Genomic DNA, 22,038 nt, shown 5'->3' on the forward strand with positions numbered 1-22,038 from the left:
ACTTTACTTAAAAAAGAACATATCAACTCAAGATACTCAATTTAAGGTACTCAACTCGAACTAGTCAACTCATGTACTTAACTGAACTCATTTCAATATATAGCAGTTAAAAGAAAGTTTAATATACATAAAAGCTATTTACAAACGTGATGTCAACTCATAATCATAATATCATAAAATACATACCATGCTACCTCTCAAAGTCTACTTGTACAATGAAGTAAAGAAGTATCATACCCGCATTCATACTAAGCATAATCCCTTGAGAAACCATGCAATTACTACTTTGCGAGTTTCTCTAACCGACAACCACTATGATAAGCCTAAGTGGTGATACATCGTCTTTCCCACACTGCCACAACTTTCCTACACTTTCCCGTCATATAGAACGCTTAACTTAGTGGATCCACTAACTTAAGTGATCATCTAAAAAGTATGACCCTTTGATACCCACGATTACTACATGGTTTATAGTAACTTGAATTAATATTAACTCACATTCCCATATCGGAGCTCAATACTACTCTAAAATATATACTTGGCTCATATGTTTTAAAAACAACTTCTTCTGTGATTTGAGATTAGTGCTCAAAAACTTAGTTCAAAAGCTATCATAAAAGTCTCAGTTTCATTTGTTGTTTCATTTAGAAAGCGGTTACTCTTTTCTAAAAACTAGCCCGAAGAATCTTTGAAAATATTAGCTTCCATTCTTATTTATATGTGAAAACATTTTAAATCTCGTCGGGAATACTTAGTTCCCATATACTTCTTTGAGGAAAAGAACTTCAAATCTGAACTCTTGGCTTAAATTTGAAACTGAAGTCTTAAACAAGTTAAAACATTGGTGAAAGACTTTTGAAAACTTTATAAACTTCTCATTGACTTGATCCTTAACTTCTAGACTTGACTCTTAACTTTCCTTGAATTTAAGTATGATAACAAGGTTCATGATCTCATGGTTATGGATGATTTCATGATGATCAACTTTAGGTGTTCATGCAGAATTATGAGCATGAACTACTTAACTCAAGGACTCTAAGACACTTCTCATCTAAAGACTGTTTGATTTCTAGGGTTCATGCGGAATTATGGACATGAAAAATTCAACTCAAGGACTTCATAGGTAACATGTTATAGTCCCATTATTAGAAATATACACTCAAATGTGTTCGAAACTTATTACTCAAGACTAAATACTTGAACATGCTACTCCTCTTAAAGATACTCAATTTGTGGACTACATGCGGAATTATGGGCATGAACGACTCGAGCAGAAGGTCTACATACTACATGAAACTCATATGTATTACTCTTCTCATTATCTTGTTTATTTCCTTAGAACTTAATCAATGATGAATCCTAAAGAATTCACAATTGAACCTAAAAGCTTTATTGAACTCTTCTCTTAACTCTCTTGAATGTGAATTATGAATTTTAGAGTTTTTATATATGACATGGAAGATCTCATGATGAAAGTTAGACTCATGAATACACTCTCTTCATTCTCATATTCACTTTCTCGAATCTTGAAACAAGTTACTAGAAGTTGGAAAAGACTCCACAAAAGGATCCAAAGGGACTTTCTTAGAATGCTCAAAAGAATTCTCCAAACTTAAATGTCAACTATACCTTGGATTTTAGTTATGAATTCCACGTTATGATCATGTTAGGAATGATTTTAGGTGTTTAGAAGTATCTTAGAAGATTTAGAATCAAAAGGGAGTGAGGTGCACTTGAAACAAACTCAAACGGAGCAACCAGAGGCAAACTTGATGGGGCAGGCAACCCTAGGGCGATGGATGGCGTGGGGATCCAGCCCTAAAAGTACAGGGGGGGGGGGGGGGTTTGGGTTGCTCTGGTAGGTGCATCGCGCCACCCTCACCTAGAAAATCCAAGTTATCTTACTCATTTTCTCACCATGTGTCGCGTAGAATCGAACTTCCCCAACTACTTGGATTCAATTACTTAACTTAGTTACACTCTAATCTACTGAAATCAATACTGAAATTACTCAATTTCATCCCAATAAAACATAAAAGAATCCCAACATAACAAGATTTATAATGAAGCTCAAGAAGACCTATTTAGAACTCTAATCTTTTAACATCAAGAATGAAATTTCGCTGAAAATAACATGATTGACGTGTGACTTCACTAAACCAAACACTATGGAATCTGTAATACCTCTTAGTTATCAAACACATGCCAAACATCCACGACATCACACAATAATCTCGGTGAACACTTTATCCTCTCCTCTTTTCTCCTTTTTTCTTTTCTTTTCTTTTCTTGAACTCTCAACAAAACCCCACACTTATATTAGGATTATAAAACTGAATCTAATCGATTAGGCCCTTAAAACCGTACTAAAAACTAATTAAATCTTATTGGGTAAGGAAAAGACCAAAATACCCCTTACTTTTTTGGCTAGCTTTCTTTAACTGAGCAATCTAACTTCAAAAGGTCATATCTCACTCATCCTAACTCGGAACTTAGAAAACTCAGTGACGTTGGAAATATAATTCAAAGATATTTCCTAAGGTATCTTGTACCGCACCTAACTCATCCTGTGCAACGAGTTATGAATGTTTTAAGTTGACCCAAAACTCGTACTTAACTTAACTCTCCAAATTTTTGATTTTTATTATTTCCAATGTAGTTCTTTTATAACTGAAGGTGATATATCTATGGAACTTAACACAAGAAATTTTAATTCATTGATAAAATCTCACTCGCTATGAAGAAGAGTTCAAATTTTAGCTTAAAATATTTCCTGGGTGTTACACACCCATTGACATCACCCTGACCCCACTCTTCGGTGTACCATTAGTAGTCCCCATATAAGACAAGATTGAAGCAACTGCATCGTCGAGGAAGCCAAAGAAGGGAGTCGTTTCATCACCTCTAAAAGTAGATATTCTTTTGGTATTATCAATACTTTAAAAAACAATTCAAAATATACAAAATCATGAACAAATAAGGTATATCTAATCATTAGGTACATTAATTTACATATCAAATACAAACAAAAAACTATATTAAATTCATAGAACAACATTTTAAATACACAAAATGAGCATATTAGATACATCTAATTATTATGTATATGTCATATACATAGAAGACACATTATATTCATAAAATAATAGCTCAGAAACACATAATGGACATATCAGATATAAAAAAAAAATCTACTCTTTTAGGAGTTGTAGATACAAAGTTGTTATACGCATGATTTCCACCTTAATTTATACTTTTCAGTTACATTCCTTATTTAGATACATTGAATTATATGACTGAGATACATACACACTATATACATGTATCCAAGTGCAAGTTGTGGTAGGATTGGTAATATTGCTAACTCATGAAAAATAGATAATTAGCTCCTAAACTAGTGGGATGTGTGTTGTTTACCCTTAATATAAAGTAGGAACATAAGCCCACTAATATGACACACTTCATAGATTAGGAATGATATTTTTTTTGATGATTTTTTTCCTTTTCTCTGTCATCTCTCTGTTTATTTTATTTAAACTTATCATTAATAATCTTTAAAGTCATTATAAAAATTAAGTTACTGCTAAGTTAAAATAATAAGTAATTTCCAATTAACACACCCCTTCACCTTCAATGATAGAAGCCCAAGGGACCTCCTTTTTTTCATGCTTAAGTATCAATGGATGAAAAAATATCATTCTACATAATCTCATTTTTACTTTTCTCAAAAAACATTTTCTTCTATTTTTTTATATGAAACTTATATCACTACAAAAAAAACACTTAAAATCTGGGGGTTAAAATTACATATTTCGAAGGTCAGTAACCACAACAACTTAGTTATAGGGTAGTTGCAAAAACTCCGACAATTAGGTGTGCCACAATTATGTCGCAGGATTTTTTCCCAACCCCCGGTACCAGTAGAGGGGGTTTACTAACGGGGGTTTTGAACCCACAAATTGATAACTGCACAAATTCTAGGATTCAGAACCTCAACAATTTATATACTTTGGGAGTCAAAAACCCCATGATTCATGAATTATACATTAAAACTAACAAGAGTTTTAACCCCTGCTATTTATGAAATGTATCTTTTTCTAAAATTTTGCTGGAAATTAAATATTTAAATTTAAATATTAATAACTAATTAATTAACATAGACAAACCTAAAAGGGAATATAAGTACATGAAATAACACAATAATTCACCACAAAAACATGTCATAAAGTGTACTATTAGTTCTACAAACTTAATTGGAACATATTATTCACTTCAACCATATTATTACAAGAAACTTTCAATCACTACAAAAACTTGCTTGAACTTCAAATCACTACAAAAAATTGCTTTAACTTTAGATCACTAGCATCCAAACTCAATAAAGGATCTACAACTTTTCATGAAACTTCAGCGGGGTTCACTACGATTACTATCACTAACATCACCTGGCTGCAAAGGAAAATACACATGTAAGTGACTTCATCCAAACTCAATACTTTTACTCCAATAAAATATGAAATAATGCAAGCTAACACTAAGCATGTGAACAACAATACTAAATTCACTACTATGAAAGTAAATACCAATGCCACTCATTAACAAATAGGTCAATACTAACATGTAAAAATATGTTCTGGACCATGAGTACTGCCTTGCCCATAAAACTTTGCCAAAAATAAAGAAGCTAATCTCAGTAGATATGTCACTAGAAAAGATAGTGGATTCAGAATATGGCTGCAACTAAACGAACATATCTGATATATAAATAAGGTCATTCAAGAAGAGATAATGTAAACATTATATGTACCATTGTTGTAGTAGGAGAAAATAACCCCACAAATTGTTCTGATAATGCCCCTTCTTTCATTATCATATATGACTTGAAAGCAGCCATCATTTGAATGTGAGAATTCAACAATTTATTATAGTTCTCTTGGCAATCAGATGGACATGAAACACTCGAAGCATTCATACCGCAGAATTGAGGTCTTGCTTGTTTAAAAACTCTAGTGGGAACAACTCCTAATACCAAGCACCTTAGCCTTCCAGAGTGCTCTTTTCCTAGAACTTTGCCAATTGCATCATCAGGCTCTATTATAGACTCTTTTACAGTGCTTTGACACAAAGTTTGCTGAATTTTTTCCGAGTGTAGTACACACACAGAACACTTTATCAAAATTCTAAAAAGTAATTGAGAACAAAGATGAATTACCTAATTATAATCAAAGTTCAATCACATATTCCTGAGTTAGGAATTCCTTTACTCCTGAGTTTAGCATTCATAAAATACATTTTCCTGGGTTAGGCATTCACATTTTAAGTTAAGTACATGCATATATTCAATCCAAGTGAGAGATAAGTAGTGAGACATAATTTTAAATCATTTACTCAAGCAAGGATTTTAAACCACTTCAAAATGACTGCACACTATACTAAACAAGGCACCATCAAATTGATTTGGACAATAGCAATGACGAAAACATTAACAAAGAATCTCAGGTTTAAAATAAATAAGAGACTAAACATAAACTGCTTGACTTAACTTGTTAATAGAATAGGAACAGACTTGACAAAACCAAGGAACTGGAGTGCTATTATTTCCTCCCTTAACTAACTTACACTGATAACTTTTGCCGCTTCATAAACATATGCTCCATCTACATTCTTATGAGTAGCAAGATAAAGTTCTGCTTGTGCAGGCATTTGACCGGTCTCAACCATATATAAGTAAAACAATCAACTTAGAATAACATAACTAATTAAAAATAATTAAAAAATAAGTTATCTTGATAATTAAATAAAATGAAAAGAACTAAAATATTTAACCATTTCAACCCTTCTTCTAGAGTTAGCTTTGGATCCACCTGTGTGTGGAATGATTTGTTTCTTTCGACTTTCATCAGTTCTGTTGCACATTTCCTTACAAAAAAGATACACAAAATTCAATCATTAAAAAGTAATTATATGACTACGCATACTACTTGAAACAATTAAATATATATACATGTGTTTCTTTTTTATAACGATAATTAACAAAAAGGGTCCACTGATCTCTTGGAATTCCACGTGGAACATTATCCATAATCTGAGTTTTGCTTTTAAGTGGATCACTGAACAATTTCATATGTCCAACTTATTTGCACTCCACTTCTTTGAAATACAATTATAAACATATCGTCGAGCAGCTAAGTTGGTTGTCGCGAAAAAAAATCGAGGCTTTAATAATGAACACTATTTAGCTTACCTATTAAATTTAAATATAAAGATTCAAGAAAAGAATATAAGTATAGCATTCAGAATATAGAGTTTATACCACTATGATTTGATCAAAGACGCTATCGAAGTATGACATAGGAATATTTGGCCATTTTTCTAAGTGCATTGGAAATAAGGACGAATCAGCAACTAAAATTTTAGAAAAACCAGAAAGAAGGGGTTGTGCTTCTCCAAATGGACAATTCAGGTAGTCAAAATTGACCACAATACGATCTTCTCCAGATAATTTAGCACTTCTTTGACTTTTACTTTGAGTTTTTTTTGTTTCCTTCTGAATCTGGAATAGTGAAAATGATATGAAATGAAAACATGTTCAATTTGCCAGCCAATCATGTTCTAGAGTGGGTTGTAGTACTTGTTTCTGTTTTTAATTGTTTCCCTATATTGTTCCATAGTGGGTTGTTGCCTTTTATTATTCTTTATTTGTGATGTATTCTTTATTGGAAATACACAAAAAGGTGGCAAAATGGAGGGGTCAAATAATATAACCAGAGAGGTCACATGTAACCCCATTCCAATTGCACCATCATGCAAAATTTATTTGACAAAGTAGAATCATATTGGAAGTTGCCCTTCAACTGCAACAATAATAACTTTTGATCATCAAGACATTGAGGGGAAACCAAGAAACTTGTATTTTTTTTCATTTTGTGATTGAAATGAAGGGAGTAGGTAGAAAAGAAGATGAAAAATGAGGGGAAAAATGGTCAAAAGAAAAATAGGACAAGTGCTTGGTTGTTAAATTATGTATTTGCAGATTGTATTATGTCAAAAGATAAATAGGACAAGCCCCTCTAACTAGAAGAATTAAAACATTACAAATGGAGAAGAAAAATAAAAAAATATGAAAAAGAAAGCAGAAGTGTAAAGTTTACCTATTGCTTCTATGATCCAATACTCCATAGACTCACGTCCAACAACACACTTCCTAAATAATTTTGATTGTGATTCGGCTTGACTTGATGAAGTCGAATGTGATACAACCTGATTTGAGGAAATAGACTGTGATGCAGCCTGAGTTGACGGAACCGGCTGTGATGTACCCTGAACTGAGGAAGTCATCTATCTTTTCGCCTGTACTGATGAAATCAACTGTGACGTGGTTGGTTAAGCGTTGGGATGAGCTGACAATGTAGGTTGTGTTTGAACTGAGAATTGCAAGTTCTGCCAGCGCTTGGTCTTTGCCATTTCTACAATAAACCAAAGATAAGATAAATCAGAAACTCTTATTGTAATTGCAATACTTGTAAAGATTACTGGTTCATCCAGTTATAAGACTGCAGATTTTCATAAGAAATTTTTATCCAGATCCACACACACATGAAAAGTTCAAATCTTAATAAAAGAGTGATGTGATTAGCATATACAAATAGTTTTTCCTTTACACCAAAACTAAAAAGCATGCTATGTGTGTTCAGACATATGCTCCTCTGTTGAGATTTGGACATTTCATAATCAAGATCGATTTTTTTTTCAAATTCTTGTTGTTGGTAGGGCTCATTCTCAAATTTCCCTTCTTCATCAACTTGTCCCATGTCAAATACATCTCTTGGTTGTAAATGTATAGCTACACTCCATTCTTTATCTGTTTCATCATTAACATAGTAAACCATATTTGCTTGTGCTGCTTCAATATAAGGATCATCATACTGACTATCAACGGTGTGAATCAATTTAGAAAAATTGACACAATTAAAGTTCCAAACATCTCTTTTAAACCCTCTATCTCGAGTAGTGTCAGCCCACTTGCATTTGAAAAGCACAACCTTGAACTTTCCATAATAGTTAAGCTCAATAATATCTTCCAACTTCCCATAATATGGCAAATCTGCTTGTCTTAAATTTCTATCAGCACTAGATGCAACGCAAGAAGTGTCAGACATAAGAAAAACTCTACTATTTTGAGTTTCAATCCTTGTTCTCTAGACAAAGTTCAAAATTTGAACCCATTAATGTTATAAGCAGTGAATCTTTATGCATATGGCGCTGGAACTTGTGCTAAAAACTTTATATCATCAGAGATTGTGTCTTCTATATCTGGATTCATTATCTAAATAAGAAAACTATTTTCGTCATATATTCTATATTGAATTAGAAATCCTATGCAAAACTATCATCTAATTTCAATCACTCACCCGGTTAGGAAACCAATCAGAAAACTCTCTATTAGTTCTCTTTTCTACCTATGTTACCGAAGGTTTTCTGCCTCTTGAACTCCTTTTAATGTGTTGCCTAAATTCGCTACAAAGAAAATCAATGAACAACCATTTTATTAATGTTTTTTAGTAGATCAAGCTTATTTAAATTACTTACTCAATAAATGGCTTTGCTGAAGCGCAATTAAGTAATACATATCGATGAGCTTGAGTTTTCTCCAAATGAGTCAAAGGAAATGTTATGAAGCCTCCGACAAATTCACCTTGTCAAGGAAACATAGATGACCTTTCAGGAACCTCATTATGATTTGTTTCATCATTTACTCGTTTAGGCCTATTTACCCTCGATTCGATATCCTCAAAATAACGAGAAGAAAGATTTAGATTTTCTTTAATTTTTTGACCTTCAGCTATACATCCTTCTGCCTGTGATTTGTTCCCTATAAGGGACTTGAAATGACCTAACAATCTACCATTAAAATTACATAGTATTAGTACAAGCATTTACTTTGTGACAAAAGTTTTTAAGAATAACATATTTTACCTTTGAACAAAATTCATTCATAGATAATGTAGTGGACCACCTTGTTTTACTCCGTCCACTAAATGGACAGTTAAATGAACCATTATAGTAAAAAAGGATGGAAGGAACAACATCTCTAGGTGGCAAAGAGTGATAACAATCCATTTTTGTAGTTTTTCTAAGTACATGAGGCTCACGTTTTTCAGACAAATCTGTCTAAAAAATACACAGAACTCCACAAAATTGCTATAACTTGATTTGGAAGCACATTGCGAGTTGCTATCGGCAGTAATTGTTCCATAATGATGTGACAATGATGACTTTTAAATCCAAAGATACTCTTTGATTCTAGATGTATACAACGAGATATATTACTCGAATAATCATCGGGCATTAAGATATTCTTTAAAGTTGTAAGGAAGGTCGCTTTCTTATTGATATACCGTGGTTTCACGGTATAATTAATACTTTTTCCTTAAGTTTAGTGTGTCCAAAAGCCTTTTTTGTGCTAATTTTTATATAAGTGTCTCTTTGTTAAGCAGGAAATATGTCCAAAGCGGAATGCGGAGATTTTGAGCGAAGAAATACAGAAGAGACCACCTACGGAGCTTATGACAGTCCGTCGTGCTTGTGACAGTCCGTAGGTGGTAGCGTAGTGAAGCTGCTGAAGGAAGATGGGGAAGTCTGACCAAGTGTGGGATTACGAAGCTTGTGACGGTCCGTCGTGGCTATGACGGTCTGTCCTGCAGGTTCGTCATGAAGTTCATAGAAGTGAATCCAGTACCCAGATTCCAGGAGTTTAAGTGTTTTGGAACGAAGACCCTTGACAAACCGTCGTGTCTGTGACGATCCGTGATACTTGCCGTCGAGGGTAATGAAGAGAGCAGCAGAAGAAATTGCACAAGTATGGGACGACAGAGTACATGACGGTCCGTCGTGACCACGACGATCTGTCGCGAGGTCCGTCGACCCAGCCGCGTTTTGACAGATTTCCAGCAAATAGAATCCTTGTTTAATTAGGTTTTTATTTTCTATAAATAGTTCAAAAAATCTCGTTTTTGAGGTTAGACGTCGTATTGTTAGACACCGTATTGTTAGAAGCCGTATTGTTAGACACCATATTGTTAGACTTTTGATTATCATTAGATTTTTGTGAGATTCTTGATTACTTTGAGATTCTTGCAAGTGATTGTTGGTGATATTTGGTAATTAATCAAGCAAACTTTAGGATTTTACTCTTTCTCATTGAAATAAGTACATGAATTCTTATAAAATATATTTGAATATTGTAATTATGACTATGGGTAACTAAACTCCATAACTAGGGTTGTGGGAACCATAGGCAAATAATGAGGTAAAACCTAACTAAAATAACAATTCTAGAATAGTGTCTTGCATGTATTAATAATTCTTTCGCTTAGAAGTCTTTTTAACGGATGACCAACGTTAGAACTCGCCTTAATGCTACTTGCCGTACCAAGGAGGTAGATAATAGGAAAAGAATTATTAACATAGATTTTGTGTATACTATCTAATAGGCTAGTATTGATTGGTACGAGGTAATAACTTAGTCAAATATCGAATACGATGCTTAATATGAGGTAAGGATAAGGGTTAGGATAGCAACACACGTAGCCGGACCAAGGTGCGGAGTGAGATTTTCTTGATGCCGGACCAAGGATTTAGAAATACATAACTTATCACTTTGCATGCAAGATACTAGAAAAGAATTGTTATAGTTAGAATTATCAAGTTATGAACCTGTGGGGAACACGTAAACCCTAGTTACTTTGACTAATTGATTAAAATCCAACTGTCAAAGCTGTTAAGTGTCTCTTTCAAGTTCGTTATTTATTTTCACTCATTTAGAAATAGAAACACCCTTTTTATGTTTTTACTTTCCAAGGAAGTCATTGACCAAACAATAGTAATAACAGGTTGAAGTTAAGTCTAGACTATTTTCCTCGTGGGAACGATCCCAACCTCACTAGTTGGGTTATTTACTTGACACGACCTCTTTACTTCTTATTTGAGAAGTAAGTTTGAGCGTATCACTTATCTTTTGGAATTGTAAATGCACCAAGCTGAAAATGACCATTCTCATCTGCCCAAAGGTCTTCCCTTATAACCATATCTTGTAGATCTTTTCGAGCTTTTATGTGATCCTTCGACTTTTCTCTATCATTTAACAGAGTGTGAATAATATTGTCAAATTTTTTAAAATATGTTTAACATCTAAATTATGACGCAAAAAGTTGGATTCCCAATAAGGATAATTGAAGAATATGCTTTTTTTCTTCCACTGTTTAGTTGAACCTTCACCCGCACTGCTTTGTCTATTTTTTTCTTTTTATTTTTCTTTTATCGTTCAAATTTCCTTGTATTCCAAATGTAACATTAATATTTGTCACTTGTTGCAAATTATCAGATCCAGATAAGTTTTTTTTTGGGGGGGGGGGGGGTTCTTTCTTCTACAGTTCCATCAAAATGATTCCTCATTAATTTGAATTTATTATTTCTTGCCAAAAATAGACGATGACCAACAGAGCACCACTTTCCACTATGAATAAGTCGACAAGGTTTCATGTCAAAATTACAAGATGGACATGCAAAACCAATATATGTTTTCCAACCAGATAAGATACCGAGTCCCGGAAAATCACTAATTGTCCACATAAGTGCTGCCCACATTCTAAACATTTCATTCTTTGATGAATCAAAAGTCTCTACACCTTCACTCCATAACTCATTCAACTCCTTAATAAGTGGTTGTAAGTATACATCTATGTTTTTTCCCATAATTCGTGGACCTGGAATGATCATAGATAGAATAGAATTTGGTTGTTTCATGCACAACCAAGGTGGTAGGTTATATGGAACCAAAATTATAGGCCAAATTCTATTATTAGTACTCATCGCTCCAAAGGGATTGAAACCATCACTAGCTTACCTTAATCGAACATTTCGAGATTCAAATGCAAATTCAAGATAAGTTGTATCAAATCTCTTCCATGCCTCACCATCTCTAGGATGACTTAAGATTCCATCTTTGTTACCACCTTCCGTATGCCACCTCATATGTTCTGCCATATTAGAGCACATGAACAATCTTTGTCGTCTTGGCTTTAACGGGAAGTAACACAAATTTTTTGCAGGTCTCTTTTTTTTCTTCTTACCCCTAGCAACCACTTTACTTTGTATTCTTCTCATCAAGCTTCCATCTCGAAGTATGACAATGCTTGCATGTTTCCTCATTAAAATCATCTTCCCAATACAACATGCAATCATTTGGACAAGCATCAATTTTAACATAATCAAGATATAACTTGTTGATAGTTTTCTTAGCCTCATAACATGAATCAGGGATCTTTGCAAATTCAAGGGCATCCCTGAGTACATCCAATATCATAGTCATTCCTTTGTCACTTAGACTAGACAAACACTTTATGTGATATAACTTTAGTAAAAACTCTAATTTTGAGTACTTAGATCCTTCATACAATTCTTTCCTGCCATCTTTGAGCAACTCAAAAAAGTCTTTGTCATATGATGTGGGTATATCCTTTAATATCTCTTCTTCTTCCACTATTTGCGACGGACATACATGAAAGATATCTTGACTAAAGCCATGAAATGCTTCATGAATCAATAATTCTACATAAATTTTTGGAGGCAGTGTATCCTGAGTAAACTCTCTACTTTCAGAATTTTGCCACGCACTTGTTTCCCCATGCATAACCCAAATGACATAATTTTGAGGAAATGGATTGCAAAAAAAATGATTAAATACTACCTCTCTAGTATGCCATTTTCCAAAACAACATTGAGGACACGAGCATTTTATTCTATCTTCTATAGCTCCATTTTTAAAAGCAAATTCCAAAAAATGATTCAAACCAACCAGATATTCCTTTGTGGTCCTTGGCATTCTAATCCATGATTTGTCCATCAAAAAAACAAGATTAACAGACTGTATCACCTGTAAGATTTTCATGAGAAAATTATAAGGTTAGATAACAATTTTATGTACCAGCTAATGCAGACATGGAGTATATGCAGAAATGGTCATAATGATTTCTATTTTCATTCCAAAATTGTAACATAATGAACACAAGAAGTGAATGTGCATTTACAGAACAACAATCTGAGAGAAAATGTCTATTTTTTCACTATTTAGTACTACTGTAGTAAGCGCACCTGAATTATTTACAGTCTTGTAATCGATATTCAATCAATTTGTGTATGTACTAACTTATTTGGCAGAAACTCATTGATTTATTTTGTAAGTAAAATAAAACAGATAGCTGAGATTGAGAAAGATCAGCATCAGCATCAACAAACAAACTTGATACCAAGAAGTTCATCAAGCTATCATGAAATAGTACCAACAAATGTCAAAAGGAGGTCAGAGTACCTCAGTTTTCTTTATCCTTAAACAAACAAGATCTAGAAGCTCTCCAGTTTCAGCTCCTGTTCAAGATAAAGAAAATATTGAAAGGGGGGTCAAACCTGATAAATTAAACAAAAGAAATATTTTCTACAAGATTATGCAAAAGGAATATCTAAACAACAGTCATGATGTCACAACATTTGCTTATATAGAACAACTAACTTAAGTTATGAATATATCAATGAAAACTCAAGTTATGAACTAGCCAGATCACTACAAATCATGTCACTCAAGTCAGTATTCATCAAAAAATGGTAAAATATGTTCCTGAATCCTCTTACTCTCCAGTTTAATTAGTTAGTTCCTCTGTCTCGGATATAACCCCGGTTAGGGAAACAGAGTAATTTGTCATATCATAGTAAGTATTTAGGAGTCTTATCCAAATTGTTGATGAACATACAAACATTATGTGATGAAAACAAAAATACAGATAGTACTAATATCACAAAGTCTAATTCAAGTTTATCATATGTCAACTTTAAGACCAATTAAGAACTAATTAAATCTTAGATCAAATCGAAGTTACATGATAAACGAAAATATATCCATGGTTTCAAACAAAAGAATTCTGTTACATTTAGCCAGAGAAGTGAATGGTGAATTAGTGCACAAGGTGATATATATAGCTAAAATGTTATACTCATGATGATACGCGGGCTATTAGAGTATGTCCAATATACACAATCTTCATGACTCTTTTATGGCAGAACATTTTCTAGTTACCCTTCGACAAGCTAAGTATATGAAGAATTACAAGCATTCTTGTTTTTAACACGAGAATCGTCGAATCAGTGTGTCTTGTAGAATAGAATAAGTGGACAACTTATATAATAAAACATGATAAATAATTCCTATGAAAACTATCACACACTCGACTTCCTCAAATAACTTTGTAAAATTTCTACTTCCACTCAAATATTAAGGTTTGAATTTACAAAAATAAACAAACTCATTACATGAAAAAGTAATATATTTTCAAAGGAAAAAATATCCACCACAACGGGAGCTAGCAAACAAGAGAGAACAGACTGTTGCAAACTAAGAGATGATACCGCGAAATGTAGAAGATGTGAACATGTGGACTACAATACTTCCTGTAAAAATCTTCTACCACAAAATATATGTGGACCAAAGGACTAAAGGACTTCCTATAAAGACCTATTATAACATGTGGACTATAGACCTATATGAATATAATATACAAATACAAGTATACAGAGATAAGTGAAATCGAGGGCATATGTAGCAGCTAAACAAAGAGAACTATATACACCTTATGCATAAACAAGGATTGATAGAGAAGAAAAATTTTATAAAGAAACAAGGCATCTGTTGAGCAACACAATTGGGGCTAAGAATCTGTAAACACAAAATGCCTCGAAGAATCTGTAGAATCGCCTAAAATAATAACAAAATAAACCTAATTCTACCACAAAATACATGTTCAAATTTAATATTTTGAATTTTTCCTCCAAGACTAATACAACAGTATTAACCTAATTTTACCTCCATGCATCTATACAAACAGCAAAAAAACAAACTTACATAGTAAATACAAGCAATAATTTGTACAATTTATGAAGATTCAAATGAGAAAATCCAAAAATATAAAGTCGGTTCATTATTCAATGAGGTTATAAGTGGAAAACATTACCTTACAACACCTATCTCATTTTGAATCTCATGAGTAGATGAAGTTTATAGACTTGCGAGGAGACGATGGAGGAGTGCGATGGAGACGACGGAGAAGTACCTCTGTGGACATCGGAGAAGTGCTCTATCGGCAGTCAGAGAAGTGTGACAGTGAGATATAATTTGAAAGTTTCCTGAAGTTGTGTTTATTTTGTGTTTTGTGTATTTCATAAATAAAAAATATATACCTTGTGTTATGAAATAAAAAATGTATTTTGAAATAGCAGGTGTTTAAGCTCCCGGTATCTACTTAAATTTTTCTCTATGGGTTTTAAATCACGCTATTTATTTTTATTTTCCATCAGCTATCAAACCCCCATTATTTAATGTAATATGTGGGAGTTGTAGCTAACCTCCGCTTTGAAACCCCTACGATTTAGGTGTTTTTTTTGTAGTGTATGTGGTATAAAAAATAATTTATTTTGATTTTTCTTTTGTATTGTTGATTTGGTCTTTTTTGTTTTTAATGCAGGATACATATTTTGTTTGAAGTGTCATTTTATTTAGGAACTATTTATTTCATGTTTGTTGGTCTTTTATTTAATTGAATTGTTTAACTCCTAGTATTAGGAAGTAGTCGTATTTTGCACTTAAGATAACAAAGTTTGCTGGGAGTCCTAATAGTAGTGGGTTTGTAAGTTTAGTTCTTAGCAAGAAAATATCAGTAAAAGTCTATATAATAGACTTATCATGTTGCTATTGAAATAAGAGTGTTATGCAGTTTTTTGTTTTCTTCTGTTGAGTTTTCCTGCCATCTTTATTCATTGTCCCACTTGTCATATTTTATTAGTGATATCAGCGCAGGTTAGATCCTGAAGAAAAATAAACAAACAAACAGAAAAATTGTGAGGTAGATTTCACCCAAAAATTTTACTTTTTCCATGACTTCAGAGAGTAACTTTGTGCAAGCAACCATTCCTCATTTTGATGGTCATTATTACCATCGGAGTATGTTGATGGAAAATTTTCTAAGGTCAAAGGAGTATTGGCCGATTGTGGAAGACGACAATGGTGTTCCAGCGGAAGGCAATGTTTTGACAAATGCACATAAGGTAGAGTTCGGAGCAAGAAAACTGAAAGATTTGAAAGCAAAAGATTATCTCTTTCAGGTTATTGAGCATCCATTCTTAAAAACTACTCTTTTCAAAGAAACTCACAAAGTTATATGGAACTCCCTGAAAAAGAAGTATCAAGGTACTATAAGAGTGAAGCGAGCATAACTTCAAGCCTTGACGAGGGATTTCGAAATTATGCAGATTAAGAAGGATGAAACTGTCACTAGTTATTGCACCAGAACCATGGAGATAAGCAAGAAGATGCAATTTCATGGCGAGAAAATGATGAAGTCACAATTGTTGAAAAGATACAGCTTTCCTTGTCATTGAAATATGATTATGTTGTATGCTCGATTGAGGAGTCAAAAGACATAGATGCTTTGTCACTTGACGAATTTCAAAGCTCCTTTTTGGTACATGAGAAAAGGATGAACCGAAGTTCAACTTTTGAGGTGCGAGGCTTGAAGTCTGCTACTTTTATTTCTTCTCATTCTAGAGGAAGAGGTGGGGGTAGATGAAGAGGGAGATGAGATTGAGGAAATAGGGATGGTGGCAAGAAACACTACAAGAATTTTAGAGTCAATAATGATGAATATGACAAAGGCAGAGGAAAAGATTTTGACAAATCTAAGATAGAATGTTATCGCTCCCATAAATTTGGTCATTATCGTTCCGAATGTCGTACTATGTTGCCTAGTGAGAAAGCTGAAAAGTAAAATTTTGCTAAGAACAATGAAGGATAACCCTTGTTAATGGTTGTCCACGATGAAAATTGGCATGGGGAGAAAGTTGTTTGGTATGTGGATACTTGTTGTAGTAATCACATGACTGGAAGTAAGTCTTCTTTACACTGTGAATGTAATAAGAAAGGGTAATATCAAATTTAGAATCAAGAATGGGTGTGTGAAAACCATATCTAATATTATGTTACTTCTTTGAAAAATAATCTATTGAGTGTTGATTTATTGTTAGAAAAAGGATATGTCATCACCCTTAGGAACAATTCTTGTGAGATTTATGATCCTTCCAGAGGAGTTATCGCTACTATGGAAATGAATCTTAATAGGTTGTTCACTTTGAATGTTGAAAATGTTCAATCTTGTTTTATGGCGAAAGTGAATGACCCTTCATGGTTGTGGCATTTTCAGTATGGTCATCTCAATTTTAGTGGTTTAAAGATCATTCAGAAGAACAATATGGTGCTGGGCCTTTCTAAAATTGTTCTTCCTTCTAAGTCTGTGAAGAATATGTTGTTCACAAACAACACAGTTTCAATTTCCGAAATGGAAGTCATGGCGAGCAAAAGAGATGTTGGAGTTGGTTCACTCAGACATTTGTGTGCCTATAACACCAATCTCTAAAGGAGAAAAAAAGTATTTTATTACATTATTGATGATTATTCCCAAAATACTTGGGTATATTTTTAGCAAAAAAATCAGAGACTTTTCATGTATTTTAAAATTTCAAAACTCATATGGAGAATGAGACAGGGAAGACCATTAAAATCTCCAAACGGATCGTGGAGGAGAATATTTTTCTAAAGAATTTAAATACTTTTGTGAGACTTGTGGCATTCGAAAAAATCTCACAACAACATATACACCTCAGCAAATGGTGTATCGAAGAGAAAGAACAAAATCATTCTTGACATGGTTCGAAGCTTGCTGGTCGAGGAAGAGTTTCAAAGGTACTTTGGACAGAAGGAGTAAATTGGAGCATCAACATCGTTAATAGAAGTCCTACTTTTTCTCTTCGATATGTGACACCACAACAGGCTTGTAGTGAAAGGAGACCAGTTGTAGATCACTTCAGAATTTTTGGATGCATTTACTATGTACATGTCCCAGATGTAAAATGAAAGAAGATTAATGATAAAGATGTTAAGTGTGTCTTTCTTGGTGTTAGCAAGGCATCGAAAGCATACAAGTGTTTCAATCCTTTGACAAAAGGATTGTGACTAGTAGAGATAATTGTTCTCCATGAAGGCAATACATGGAACTGGGTTGAAAATTTATCTAATCAAATTCTATGCGATGATAAATCTGAAGAAATAGCTCCAGCAAATATTGCTCCAACGATTGAAGATTTTCCACCTGCACAAGAACCTATTGAAACAGAGCAAGTTGTCACTCAAGTTTAAAAAAGACCTACATGGATGAAAGATTAATAGGTAACCAGTGTTAATATCAATGATGAGATGATTGCTCATTTTGCACTTTTCGTATATTGTGACCCCATAAATTTTGAAAGTGTTACCCAGTAAAAACTGGAGGAAGCAATGGATGCTGTGATTTCAGCAATTGAAAAAATAACACTTATGAGCTTACTGATTTACCAAAAGTAAACTCAATGAGAATGGTGAAGTTGATAAGTACAAGGCGCGCTTAGTAGCAAAGTGATATAAGAAAGAGTATGGTGTGGATTACAAAGTAGTCTTTGCTCTAGTAGTCAAATTCAATACCAGCAGGTCGGTGGTGGCATTGGCAGCCCGAAACAAATGGCATATTTATCAATTGGACGTAAAATCGGCCTTCATACATGAAGAATTGCAAGAGTAAGTATATGTCGATCAATCACCTTTTTACAATGAGTATGGTAGAGAAAATAATGTTTGCAAATAGAAAAAAAGTTATGTAGCCTAAAACAAACTCCATGAGCATGGTATAGTCAAATTGATGCTTATTTTAATAAGGCAGGTTTAAAAAATGCCCTTATGAGCATACACTTTATACTAAAGTTGAAGATGGAAAGCTTTTTAATTGTCCTTTTATGTAGATGATTTAATTTATACGGGGAATGATCATCTATTGATTAAAAAATTTAAGCAATTGATGATGATTGAGTTTGAAATGTCAAATCTTGGCTTGATGCACTACTTTCTGGAATTGATGAAGCCGTATTCTGGTAGAATTTTTATTTCACAAAAGAAAAATGTCCAGAAAATTTTAAGGAGATTTGGTATGACAAACTGCAACTCTGTCACTACACCAACGGAGACAAGAATGAATCTTCAAAAGGATTCTGCAGGAAAGTGGATAGACAACATTTTCTACAAGCAATTTGTGGAAAGTTTGATGTATTTAACAACCAATAGACGATATAATGTACTCTTTAAATCTCATAAGCAGGTACATGAAATGTCCAAGAGAATCTCACTTCCTGGATGCTAAAAGAATTCTCAAGTATTTGCAAGGTACTGTTGATTTAACATTTTGTGCAAGAAATGAGTAGAATCATATTTAATCGGCTTCACAGATAGTGATCATGCTGAAGATAAAGATGAAAGGAAAAGTACATCTGTTTATATTTTCATGTTTAGTTCAGGGGGTATTTCATGGTGTTCCAAGAAATAAACAGTCGTTACATTATCAACTGCATAAGCGGAATTTGTGACAGCAATTGCGAGTGCTACTCAAGCTATCTGGTTGAAGAACATTCTGTCTGAATGATGTCTTCTTCCGCAAAAGACAACTCTAATTTACTGTGAGAAAAGTTCAATAATTAAACTTTTTAAAAATTCAGTATTACATGGGAGGTGAAAAATAAAGATTTAAATATAATTGTGGAGTTTTATTTTTAACTGGTACTTGTACTTTGCAATTTGTTTATACGCCTAATTTGTTATTTTTTAAATTTAGATTTTCTCTTTTATTTTTATTTTAGTAGGTTGTTTTTGTTGGGAATAAATCCGTAACAGAAATAATATTTGCGGTAATAAAGGCAATAAATGCGGAACACAACAATGCGGTTACTCAACGAAAATAAAAGAGAAATAATGACACCAAGATTTTACATGGAAACCCTCCTAAATAACGGAAAAACCAGGACCCGAGAGGAGCAACGAATATCACTATAGTAAGGATTTTACACTTGTATGTCTGAGTAAAAAACTCCAAAGAGAACTATACATTCAAAAGCGATAACACTCTTTTGAATTTTCCACTTCACTACAATATCGCCCACACTCTATATTTTTCCTCATAGATTATTTTCCTTGTGATGCCTCACTCTTCTTTTCTCTCCTTTGTAATTCTTTTTGGTGCATTTTGAAATGAGCAAGAGCTCTCTATTTATTGGAAAATCTACTCCTAATGATGTCACCAGTGACATCAGAAGAAACACAAGATTTCAACCTTTTCACTTATGTAGAAATCTTGCTAAGATTTTAGTTGAAAAAGAAATGATGAGCTTTGAATTTTGTTGCAGCATTTGTAGACTTTTACAATAATCAACAAACAAAATTCAACCATTTCTATATTTTAACTTTCCTTATGTTTATCTACAATGGGTATGGACTCCACAAATCTCCCCCTCCATACCCATTCACCTAAAGGAGGTAGCTCTAGGTTTCTAGCTTGAGTGCATGCCGACAAGTTCTTTGCATAGCTCAAACTTGTCCCTTGATACCACCTTGGTCAGCATATCTGAAGGTTTTTCACTAGTAGGGATGTTCATGACCTGCATAGATCCGTCGTCTATCTTTTCATGAATCCAGTGATATCTCATGTCAATATTCTTCGTCCTTGCATGGTACATGGTGTTCCTGCTCAAGTCTATTGCACTATGACTGTCACCATAGACGACATACTCCTTCTGATGCAATCCAAGTTCTTGAAGAAATTGTTTCAGCCATACCGTCTCTTTGCCAGCTTCAGTAGCTACAATATATTTTGCCTCAGTTGTAGAGAGTGCGACACACTTCTGCAACTTTGACTGCCATGATATAGCTCCCCCTGATAATGTAAACAAATATCCAGTAGTGGATTTTCTATTATCAAGGTCACCTTCCATATCAGCATCAGTATAGCCCTTCAAGATTGGATCAGAACCTTTAAAACACAAGCAATCTCTTGTGGTACCTCTTAGATTCCTGAGTATCCACTTAACTGCCTCCCAGTGTTCTTTTCCAGGATTTTCAAGGAATCTGCTAACAACACCAACTGCATGAGCAATATCAGGTCTTATACACACCATCACATACATCAAACTCCCCACTGCTGAAGAATAAAGAACTTTAGCCATTCCCTCTTTCTCCTTTTTTGTTGTAGGACACATCTGTTTGCTCAACTTCAGATGACTCGCAAGAGGCGTTCTAACAGGTTTAGCACTCCTCATGTTGAAGCGTTCTATTACACGTTCAATGTACTTCTCTTGAGATAGCCACAACTTTCTTTTTGTTCGTTCTCGAACAATCTTCATCCCTAGAATTTGTTGTGCTGGGCCCAAGTCTTTCATGTCAAATGACTTGGACAAATCTTTCTTCAACTTTGCAATTAGTTCTTTGTCTTGTCCTACAATTAACATGTCATCCACATATAACAACAAAATAATAAAATTGTTGTCAGAAAATCTTTTGAAGTATACACATGGATCAGAATAGGTCTTTGTGTACGTTTGACTTTTCATGAAAGAGTCAAACTTTTTGTACCATTGTCTTGGGGCCTGTTTCAACCCATAAAGACTCTTATTCAATTGCACACCATTTGTTTATTTCCAGATACTTCAAATCCCTCTGATTGCTCCATATAAATCTCTTCTTCCAAATCTCCGTGAAGAAATGTAGTTTTCACGTCCAATTGCTCCACTTCAAGATCTAGACTAGCTGTTATGCTCAAAATAGTTCGAATAGAAGTCATTTTGACAACAGGTGAAAAAATTTCATCAAAATCAATACTTTTATTTTGTTCAAAGCCTTTTACAACCAATCGAGCTTTGTACCTCACCAACTTGCCATTTCCATCTTTCTTGAGTTTAAAGACCCACTTGCACTTAAGTGATCTTTTTCCTTTTGGAAGTTCAACTAGTTGGTATGTGTCATTTTTCTGTAGAGATCCCATCTCTTCGTGTATGTCTTTCATCCATTGGCTCTTTTCTGGGTGAGACAAC

The 22,038-nt window shown here is 33.7% G+C and overlaps 1 long non-coding RNA gene across 1 annotated transcript; it reads right to left on the minus strand.

The window, feature by feature from the left end:
* Positions 1-4,239: 4,239 nt before the first annotated feature.
* LOC109121041 (uncharacterized) lies at positions 4,240-8,934 on the minus strand. Its single transcript, XR_011211513.1, has 4 exons — positions 8,590-8,934; positions 7,152-7,466; positions 5,620-5,919; positions 4,240-4,449 (listed from the first exon to the last, which is right to left on the minus strand). It is a non-coding gene; the product is annotated as an uncharacterized lncRNA (long non-coding RNA).
* Between the last annotated feature and the right edge of the window lie 13,104 nt (positions 8,935-22,038).

The sequence above is a fragment of the Solanum lycopersicum genome, chromosome 9, assembly GCF_036512215.1.
Source record: "Solanum lycopersicum chromosome 9, SLM_r2.1".
NCBI classification, from domain to species: Eukaryota; Viridiplantae; Streptophyta; class Magnoliopsida; order Solanales; family Solanaceae; genus Solanum; species Solanum lycopersicum.